At 44.6% G+C, this 10,000-nt stretch overlaps 1 protein-coding gene across 1 annotated transcript in view; it reads right to left on the bottom strand.

Annotated features, from left to right (window-relative positions):
* LOC310798923 (cell adhesion molecule 4-like) overlaps positions 1-10,000 on the bottom strand; it is a gene marked incomplete at its 5' end in the record, with an annotated part of 54,573 nt that overhangs the window by 36,648 nt on the left and 7,925 nt on the right. The gene's annotated exons all lie outside the window — the stretch shown is intronic.

Below are 10,000 nucleotides of genomic sequence, written 5' to 3'. Positions count from 1 at the left end.
CACCACAGTCTTTAGTACTATGTGAGATGAGAGTATCCTCTCCATCACCACAGTCTTTAGTACTATGTGAGATGAGAGTATCCTCTCCATCACCACAGTCTTTAGTACTATGTGAGATGAGAGTATCCTCTACATCAACACAGTCTTTAGTACTATGTGGGATGAGAGTATCCTCTACATCACCACAGTCTTTAGTACTATGTGAGATGAGAGTATCCTCTACATCACCACAGTCTTTAGTACTATGTGGGATGAGAGTATCCTCTACATCACCACAGTCTTTAGTACTATGTGGGATGAGAGTATCCTCTACATCATCACAGTCTTTAGTACTATGTGAGATGAGAGTATCCTCTACATCACCACAGTCTTTAGTACTATGTGAGATGAGAGTATCCTCTACATCAACACAGTCTTTAGTACTATGTGAGATGAGAGTATCCTCTCCATCACCACAGTCTTTAGTACTATGTGAGATGAGAGTATCCTCTACATCATCACAGTCTTTAGTACTATGTGAGATGAGAGTATCCTCTACATCACCACAGTCTTTAGTACTATGTGAGATGAGAGTATCCTCTACATCATCACAGTCTTTAGTACTATGTGAGATGAGAGTATCCTCTACATCATCACAGTATTTAGTACTATGTGAGATGAGAGTATCCTCTACATCATCACAGTCTTTAGTACTATGTGAGATGAGAGTATCCTCTACATCATCACAGTCTTTAGTACTATGTGAGATGAGAGTATCCTCTACATCATCACAGTATTTAGTACTATGTGAGATGAGAGTATCCTCTACATCATCACAGTCTTTAGTACTATGTGAGATGAGAGTATCCTCTACATCACCACAGTATTTAGTACTATGTGAGATGAGAGTATCCTCTACATCATCACAGTCTTTAGTACTATGTGAGATGAGAGTATCCTCTACATCAACACAGTCTTTAGTACTATGTGAGATGAGAGTATCCTCTACATCACCACAGTCTTTAGTACTATGTGAGATGAGAGTATCCTCTACATCACCACAGTCTTTAGTACTATGTGAGATGAGAGTATCCTCTACATCATCACAGTCTTTAGTACTATGTGAGATGAGAGTATCCTCTACATCACCACAGTCTTTAGTACTATGTGAGATGAGAGTATCCTCTACATCACCACAGTCTTTAGTACTATGTGAGATGAGAGTATCCTCTACATCACCACAGTCTTTAGTACTATGTGAGTGTTCCAAAAATGAGATATCATAAATTTTTCTCTTTTCTCTGTTTCTGATTGGTGTGGCTGGTAAAGAAAAGCCGTTTGCTTTTTGAAAAGCCACGTTTTTGAAGGGAGGCAACGGTCCGTGTCTTGTGAATGTTGACTGATGAATTCCAGGTAGCAGTGTTTTCAAAAATAGCATTTATGGATTAATTCCTTCAACACTATATTCCACCCATGGAGTTCTCTGCTCGCCTATTTCAATCATCACAAAGAAGCCGTTTATACTGCCCTATAAAATAACTCACGTCAGGTCATTTGGAGTTGGCAGAAATGTGTAGCGAATAAACAGCGCTATATTTATGTTGCATTTTACAAATACACACACACATATTAAACTTTATAGCCTGGAAGTACGATGAGTTCACTTGATATTTCGAATGGGGGAAATTGCCACGACGTATCAATATTAACAGGAAGATGCAGGAAAATCAATGTTGATTCCAATCATAATATGGTGTACAGATGAATATGATGGCGGGATCAATGGTTTGGCCAGAGTGTAGAGTAAAGCACCTTTGATACAGAGCTACAGCAGCAGGAGGATTTCTGAACCTGGACGTCCTTGGCGCGAGGCCGAAGAGCTGAAGCTTGGCTTAGGGTGAGTTTCTAGTCCTTTATGGATTTTGGTTGAGGCGAGCTGCTCTACTGAAAATGCAATCAGTGTTTCCCACACATACTAATAGACTTGACTTGGGCGGGCCGCCCTGGTATATTAATGCCGGCCGCCAAAGTATATTTGGCGACCGCGCATTTTTTTACTTTGATTTCTTTATCCATCTGAGAGAACGACTCCATCCACGATCGATTAACTAGTCTACAATCTCCCGTCGCTCTACCCCTCCGTACCTGCTATCGCGAGAAGGCTCTACCAGGGTTTTCACATGAAAAGCGCTGTGGCAGCCCACCACAATATCGGCATCAATATTTTCTTCACTGGTTATTTGTGGAAATGCAGGTATCTTGATTGCTGATTGATTGGCTCAGCTCTGCACGCTCTCATCCCCCCTCCCCCCAACTGAAATGTTTCATGGTTCTATTCTCCTGTACCTTGTAGACGAGAGCAAGCGACAAACAGAGCAGTGTCGCAGTGCAACACCGTTTACATTTTGAAATTAATTATCTTTGAAACTTGCAAGGGAGCACTTCAGATCCATAGAGGTTTAGTTATCTGTTTGACAAATGCAACTTTTTAAAGTGGAGCGCATTAGATACTTCAGATTTGAATTCTGTGCGGAAACACTGCACCCTTTTTCTCAATAACAGCGAATAAGAAGAAAGCGAGCGCGCGATACAGCGAATTAACGAGCAGTACAGAGCAACAGCGTGAAATAAAGAACATCAGTGATGAAACGTGGCAGAGAGAGAAACAAACGGGGGACACACAGCTAGAAAATGGTGTAGCTGGGGGGGGGGGACAGTGGGTGGCAGTGCACATCAAAGTGAGACATGTCTAACCTTCTAGGAGAGAGAGAGGGAGGGAGAGAGAGAGAGGGATGGAGAGAGAGAGGGGGGGGGGGTAGAGAGAGAGGGAGGGAGAGAGAGAGAGGGAGGGATGGAGAGAGAGAGAGGGAGGGAGAGGGGGGGGGTGGAGAAAGAGAGAGGGAGGGAGAGAGGGGGGGGAGGGGGAGAGAGAGAGAGAAGGGGGGAGGGATAGAGAGAGAGAGAGGTAGGCGGGGATGTCACCTTTCATCTTGCCACCATTGCCACCCTTGATGCCTGCTCTCTCTCTCTCTCTGTGTGTGTGTGTGTGTGTGTGTGTGTGTGTGTGTGTGTGTGTGTGTGTGTGTGTGTGTGTGTAAAGCTGCCATTATGTGTGCCGTTTGATGCTAGACATGTTTCTACGAGAGTCTAAGTCTCTGTGTGTGTGTGTGTGTGTGTGTGTGTGTGTGTGTGTGTGTGAGCGTGTGTGTGTGTGTGTGTGTGTGTGTGAGAGAGAGAGAGAGAGAGAGAGATGGATGCATGCATCTAACCAAAGGCAGCCCACAAATGTTACGCTATTGTGCCTCTCACCCCCCCACCCCCACCCCTCCTCCTCTGCTTCTGATCTCTAAATCAGGCGTTTCGGTGCAATGAAAGGAGCAACCAGCAGGGGGCGGAGCAGATTAAAAGCGCATGCTTGCTGACTGACAGTTACAGTGCACAATGTAACTGGGCCAAGACACAAATGTATGGGTCTCTAACGGTTTTGCTTAACCACTGTTCCATTAAAACCTCACAACCCCTATTTTGACAAATTTTACACTAAAATATGTTTTTTGATTACACAGCATTAAAGCAGCTACGAGCAAGATTTTCGATTGTTATTAAACAGTCTAAATTTAATATCGATGCATCACATCTTACCTCTAATAGTAGACGAGACCAACGCCGAGTAGTCTCGCTTGAACCCCGAGTGAATCGGCCAGTGTTAGTCTGTCTGTGGCCGGGGCAGATCAGGAAGTGAAATGAAACGGTTTGCGGCAGCCACTTCGGCCATAACCACAAAATAACAAAATTACTTCCAAACAAACTGTTAGAATATAACGAGAGATGTTCGCGAGAGTAGCAAGCCCCTGCATGGCGTTCTCCGTGTTTATGGTCTGTTGCTAGGCAGAGCGAAACGGTTGTTGGCAGGCAGCTGCCGTAAACCGTTTCGTTTCACTTCCTGGTCTATCCGGCCCGCCGGTAGACAGACACAGACTCTATAATCATCAAGAGAGCAATCTCCGATTCACACGGCTTTGGTCTAGTCTACTATTAGAGGTAAGATATGATGCATCGATGTTAAATGTAGACTGCTTAATAACAATCGAAAATCTTGCTCGTAGCTGCTTTAAGACACAGGAGCCCTGTTCAAAAAAACATTGTTTCAAAATAAGTATTTCCCTCAGCGAGAAAATTGCCACGTTTTTCTCATTTTCTGGATGTGATAAAAGATTTTCATCTGATAGCAGCCGGCTGTAAACCTCCTCCACCAACCTCCTCTTGGAGCAACAAACAGTGCACAATATATCTGGGTCAGTCTTCATGAAGAATTCAGTCAGCGAGACACAGTGCATCTGGCTGCAACATCTTGGAGCATTTTTACCCAGAGAGAGAAAAAAAAAAAATAACTTTGCCCACATCTTTCTCTCCTCTAGCTATCTCTGCTCTCCAGCAACTGGTGGATCTCAGCTGGGGAGATCTCCTGAATTTTAAATGGTGCATCTGCTCCTTTGTTCTTGCTTCCTGTCAAATTCCACCATGTGAAATTCAGAGGGAGCCGTGATGTTTCCGCACCGACGGAGGAGTCGTCATCTGTAATTCTCGCCGAGAGCGGCCTATATTATCTATTCTCTCTTGGAGATGTATGTCCTCTCAGCCTTCCATCCTGTGCTTCAGCGTGTACAGTGAAATGATGTGGAGTTCTCAATGCATCTTATCAGCAGTAGTCGGGTTTCCATCCACCCGTTTCGATGCGAAATTTCAATTTGCGCATAAAAAAAACGGAGTGGAAACGCTGCCTAATTCGCAAAAACCTCCAAATATCGCAAAATCTTTCACGCTTGAGGGCGGCGGAAAAGTCGGGTGTATCGGTAAAAGCAAAATGCGAAACGTGCGGTGGAAACAGTTTAAGCGATATTCCGTTGTCTCTCCATTCAAAAACAACACAGTTTGCCTTGATCACTGCAAAACATGACATGCCGTGTGTAGCCTCCACACAATAGGGCTACACACGGTAAATCATGGTACGCGCAGCACAATACCCGCCGTGGTAAACAGAAGAAGACTGGGATATCAACTTTAAGGCGACTCACTTCTAGACTTGAATGAAATTGTATTCACTTACTATCTGCTCCGTGGATTACCATTTTACAATTTCGGAGCCGAAATTGTAACATCGCAACGTTGGTCCACAAACGTTGCTATTTTACAATGTTTTTGGAGATCGGGTTGGGATTATAACGTTATGCTTGCCGAGTCGCACCTGGTAATCCAGAAATGGCGTTATGGTACCTTTGTCTACTTGTAGATCATCAAGAAACTTGAAATGAATAACGTTAGATGTGTTTAACAGAGCTGTATATCGGGGTCTAGCAGCTGATCAGCAGCTCAGACAGCCTCAAACACCAGGTGATTGACAGCTCTATAATTCGCCAAATAGCAGTGGATGGAAACGCGCATTGTTTCGCATTTTATTTTGCCGACTTTCTGAAAATTCGATTTAAAAGTTGCGATACATTTGGATGGAAACCCAGCTGGTGTCACAGAGAGAAAAACACCTTGAACATTAAGATTGATCCTACTTGGACACTTTAAAGTGAAATCCACAGAGAGAGAGGATTTGGTCCTGAGGAGAAGACATGATGAATCGTCTCTTCACAACAGTTAGTCAGAATAACGATGTTGGTGACTATAGCATCTGAGCACGCTAGTTGTTCCTGTTGAATCAATAGCAGCGCAGCGCGGGAGGTTGAGCGGAGGTTTCCTGCTGTGCACCCAATCAAGAACAACAAATTAAACGGAGAGAGCCAAGATGAGACAAGAATCAGAGTCTGTTGCCCAACGCAGAGCAGAAACGCTGTGACTAGAGAGAGAGAGAGCGAGAGAGAGCGGGGGAGAGAGAGAGTGAGAGAGAGAGAGAGAGAGAGAGAGAGAGAGAGAGCGCGCGGGAGAAAGAAGATCAGTGAAATAGAAAAGTTTTCACAGAAATGAATCAAACCCAAACAGAAAAGACAAGAGATGGAAGTAACAAAGGATCAATCAAACAGAAAAGTTAATAATTGCCGCAAGCACTAGTCATGGAGTAAAAAAATGAAATAAATCAACATATTAGCTCCTACAAGGGAGTCTGGGTAGTGCAGCGGTAGGTTCCCTGCCTACCAAAACGAGGGTCACAGGTTCGACCCCCCCCCCCCCCCCCCCCCCCAAACCTCCATACAGGCACAATTAGCCGTGACTGTGGGTGGGAAGCCGGGTTAAGGGCATGTATCCTGTTCGCTATACACTAGTGCATCCTCTGGTCAGTCGGGGGGCGCCTCTTCGGGGGGGAGGGGAACTGGGGAGAATAGCGTCATCCTCCCATGCGCTACGTCATGCTGGTGAAACCTCCTCACTGTCAGGTGAAAAGCAGCGGCTGCCGACTTCACATGTATCAGAGTAAACATGTCAGGCCGTGTGTCCATCTAGCGTCTTTTTCCGACCGTTAAAACGCTGGAAGTACGCTGGGAAGCGCTGATCCCAGTGCACAATTATACAAGGAAGCAGTCTGAAACTAACGTTAGTTCAGTGCGGTAGTAGCTTGATAGCTGACAGCTAACATTAGCAAACAACACACATACAGTGATTTAGCTCAACACTCACCAGAAATATTAACTCATTCACCGCCAAAGACGTCTTTGACGTCTTATCAGAAATAGCCATCCACGCCAAAGACGTGTTTGACGTGTTTTTGTTTTTATGAGTGCAGCGCGTAGTTGAAACACTTACCCAGCCTCTGACATGTCATCTGGTCCCTATCCTCAAAGGGTAGCCGACAGCACGTTATCAAACACATACCGCAGCTGTTGTTTGAAACGAGGAAGAAGGAGGAAAAGAGGAAAAACAGAGAAACGCGCTTCCTTGTACAGAGGAAAAAACACCATTGAAACGCCTCTCGGCGCGCTGCACTGCTGCCTTGCTGCAGGGCGAACCTGGATTGTGTGTGTGTGTGTGTGTGTGTGTGTGTGTGTGTGTGTCTGTGTCTGTGTGTCTGTCTGTCTGTCTGTGTGTCTGTCTGTACACTCACTCACACTGAGCAAACTGTATTGTTGAATGTAAAAAAAGCACTTCATATATATATATATATATATATATATATTTTTTTTTTGTCATTTGTGTCATAATGAATAATATTTACATGTCTGATGTCAATACAGTTCAAAATAAAAGAATTGAGAGCGAGTTCTGCATGATATTGTGTGCTGTACATAAATGCCATTTTCTGCAATTTCTTTTCTCAGAGAGACATTTTGGGTGAAAACAGGGTGTATATAAATGGATATAAGTAGAGTACAGAACATGCTAAAAGCTCACTTTTTTTTTCCTGGTGAACCCAGAGACGTACATCTTCATTTTGAGGTATTGCAAATCACTCTGGTGCTAATAGATAATTTACTGTGGGTCTTGAAAGATGACCAACAATTATGAAAATCTTTGGCCTGTGCTAAATATTGGCAGTCCTAAACTGGCGGTGAATGAGTTAAGTGTCTAGCCAATCTGCTCCCACAATTGAGCCTTTCTGTCTCTGTTGCGATAGTTTCTCCATATGATTAGTTGCCAGAAAAGGAGCACCCGACACCAGCATCTTTCTGAAAAGTTAAATTATTTTCAGCTGGAAGCGCTGGGAGTAGGGCGCACAAAAACGCCAGAGCGCTGTGAAAATAGACGCTGGGTGCTGCGCACTTTCTCTAGACGTCCGTGTGCGCCCGCATATGCTCTCCCCCGATTGGAAACAATTGAAAATAGACGCCGGAGCTGATGAAAAGACGCTAGATGGACACAGGCCCTTATAGTCTAGGGAAAATAAGGTTTGACCTTAAACTAATTGCAACAGAATTTATTTTCCCATTTTTATGTTTATATTGATACCCGAAACACTGTAGTAAAAATCCCAGAAAATCCCATTAGTGGAAGTATGTTAAAATGACGTTTTTTTTAAATGGCTGCCATTATTAAAATTGTGGCCATATCTTGACTCCAACTAGACCTAGAATTACAAATTTGGTGTCTATTTCCACATTTTTGGGGGCAAGGAATCCACAGAAGTGGTTGTTGAGTCTATAAGTAGAACAGATTTTTTTTCCTCATGTAGTATATGTAGTCGTAATACAACATGGCATTTCTCACAATGTTAGCTACAACTTCGTATTTGTTAATCATACACATTTTGAGTGATACCCTTGAGCATATTGAAGTGCTTGCCATTGGAAAAAAAATAATTGTTGTTTCATATTTCCAATTAAAAAAGTGTTACGGTAATGAATTTATTCTCTCAGTGTCTCTAAAAGTGTCTGGAAATACATAAAAAATTAGCACATCTATCTATCTAAGGGAGCTAGGGCTCTGTCTGTTTGTCTGTCTGTCTGTCTGTCCCAATGATGACATCATCAGTGATGTCATAAATCCACTCACTCTCACACACAAAGTCTCAGTGATGTCATCAGTGATGTCATAAATTGTGACATCATCAGTGATGTCAGAGGCATTGTGATATCAGTCATGTCATAAGAGGTTGTGATGTCATCAGTGATGTCATAAAAGCAGTTGTGACATCATCAGTGATGTTACTTGAGCAATTGCGATGTCATCAGTGATGTCATAAATCCTTCCTGGCTGAGGCTATATAAGTGGTGGAAAACACAGCATACAAGTCAGTGTGGTACAGTGACACATCTGAAGGAATGGCTGTTCAAGCAGGACATGGTGACAGGCAGCTCTATGATGCCCTCAGGGCAGGAGACCTGGACACACTGAGGAGCCTGCTGCAGGAAGACCACTTCAGAAGGCAGATCAATGAGCTGTGTATTTATAGGGGGTGGAGGTGGACCCCTCTGGAGCTTGCAGCCTGGCGGGGTCATGCTGCCTGTGTGGACTACCTGATCACACAGGGAGCACAGGTAGACCTAGCTGCTGAGGATAACAGGACGCCTCTCCACGGTGCCGTGTACCACGGTCACCTGGACTGTGTCCGGATCCTCCTGGAAGCCGGGGCCGACCCTAACAGAAGCAGACACGGCTCACCCACCCCTCTCTACCTCAGTGCTTTCTACAACCACCTGGACTGCTTCCACCTGCTGCTCCAGGCTGCTGGCGTTCTGACCCGTGATGTGGCTTCTCGCCTGCTGGATGTGGTGCTGCGTAACAGGCGCAACACGACCTTCGTCCAGCTGCTGCTGGACCACGGCGCTGACCCGGCCCTGGTGACCACAGAGCAGGCACAGCTGGAGGAGAGGGCGGATCCTGAGGCTCTCAGGGTCTTTCTGGAGGCCAAGAGATGTCCTCGCAGTCTGGCCCACTTGTGTCGGATCCGGATCCGCCAAGCGCTGGGCACACATAGGCTGAACCAAGTCCACTCCCTACCACTAACACCAGTGATGAAGGACTTTGTGCTCCACCAAAACTGACTTGAAGGACTGTCAGTTTATTTATTTTCATTTATAGATTTAGTTCTTCAGTGACTGTTTCAAACAACTCCAGGAGCAGATATTATATACCAGCTATACCTAATGATGTGATGTCACTTGAGCAATGACAACATCAGTGATGTCATCAGTGATGTCATCAATGATGTCATCAGTGATTATGTCATCAATGATGTCATCTTTCCTGGCTGAGCAGACTGGGTGGGTGATGTCATAGTTGTTGCTGTCATGCCATCGGTAATGTCATACATGCCAAAGTATAAATAAACAATTTTTCAGGCTATCTCTGTCTGCCTCCACTGTCCCTACTCTCTCCGCTTCTATGTTCAACTGCCATGTACTTAACCTGCTGCCTTCTGCCCCAGCCCTGTCATGAACGGCAGTGTTCTAATCTAAGCAGACTGGATTGCATGCAGCAGATGATAGAAAGCTCATCCATAAGAGACTTGAGACTTGACTTGGACTTGTGACTAAAGACTTGAGACGCGACTTGGACTATAGCTAAAAGACTTGAGACTTGCCCGGCCACGACCCCTTGCTGCGCAGCAGCTATAATTTATGTTTTGTTTTGTTACAGTATG

This window comes from Poromitra crassiceps, assembly GCF_964638095.1.
Source record: "Poromitra crassiceps genome assembly, chromosome: 26".
Lineage (NCBI taxonomy): Eukaryota > Metazoa > Chordata > Actinopteri > Beryciformes > Melamphaidae > Poromitra > Poromitra crassiceps.
This window is presented reverse-complemented; position numbering and strand designations above follow the sequence as displayed.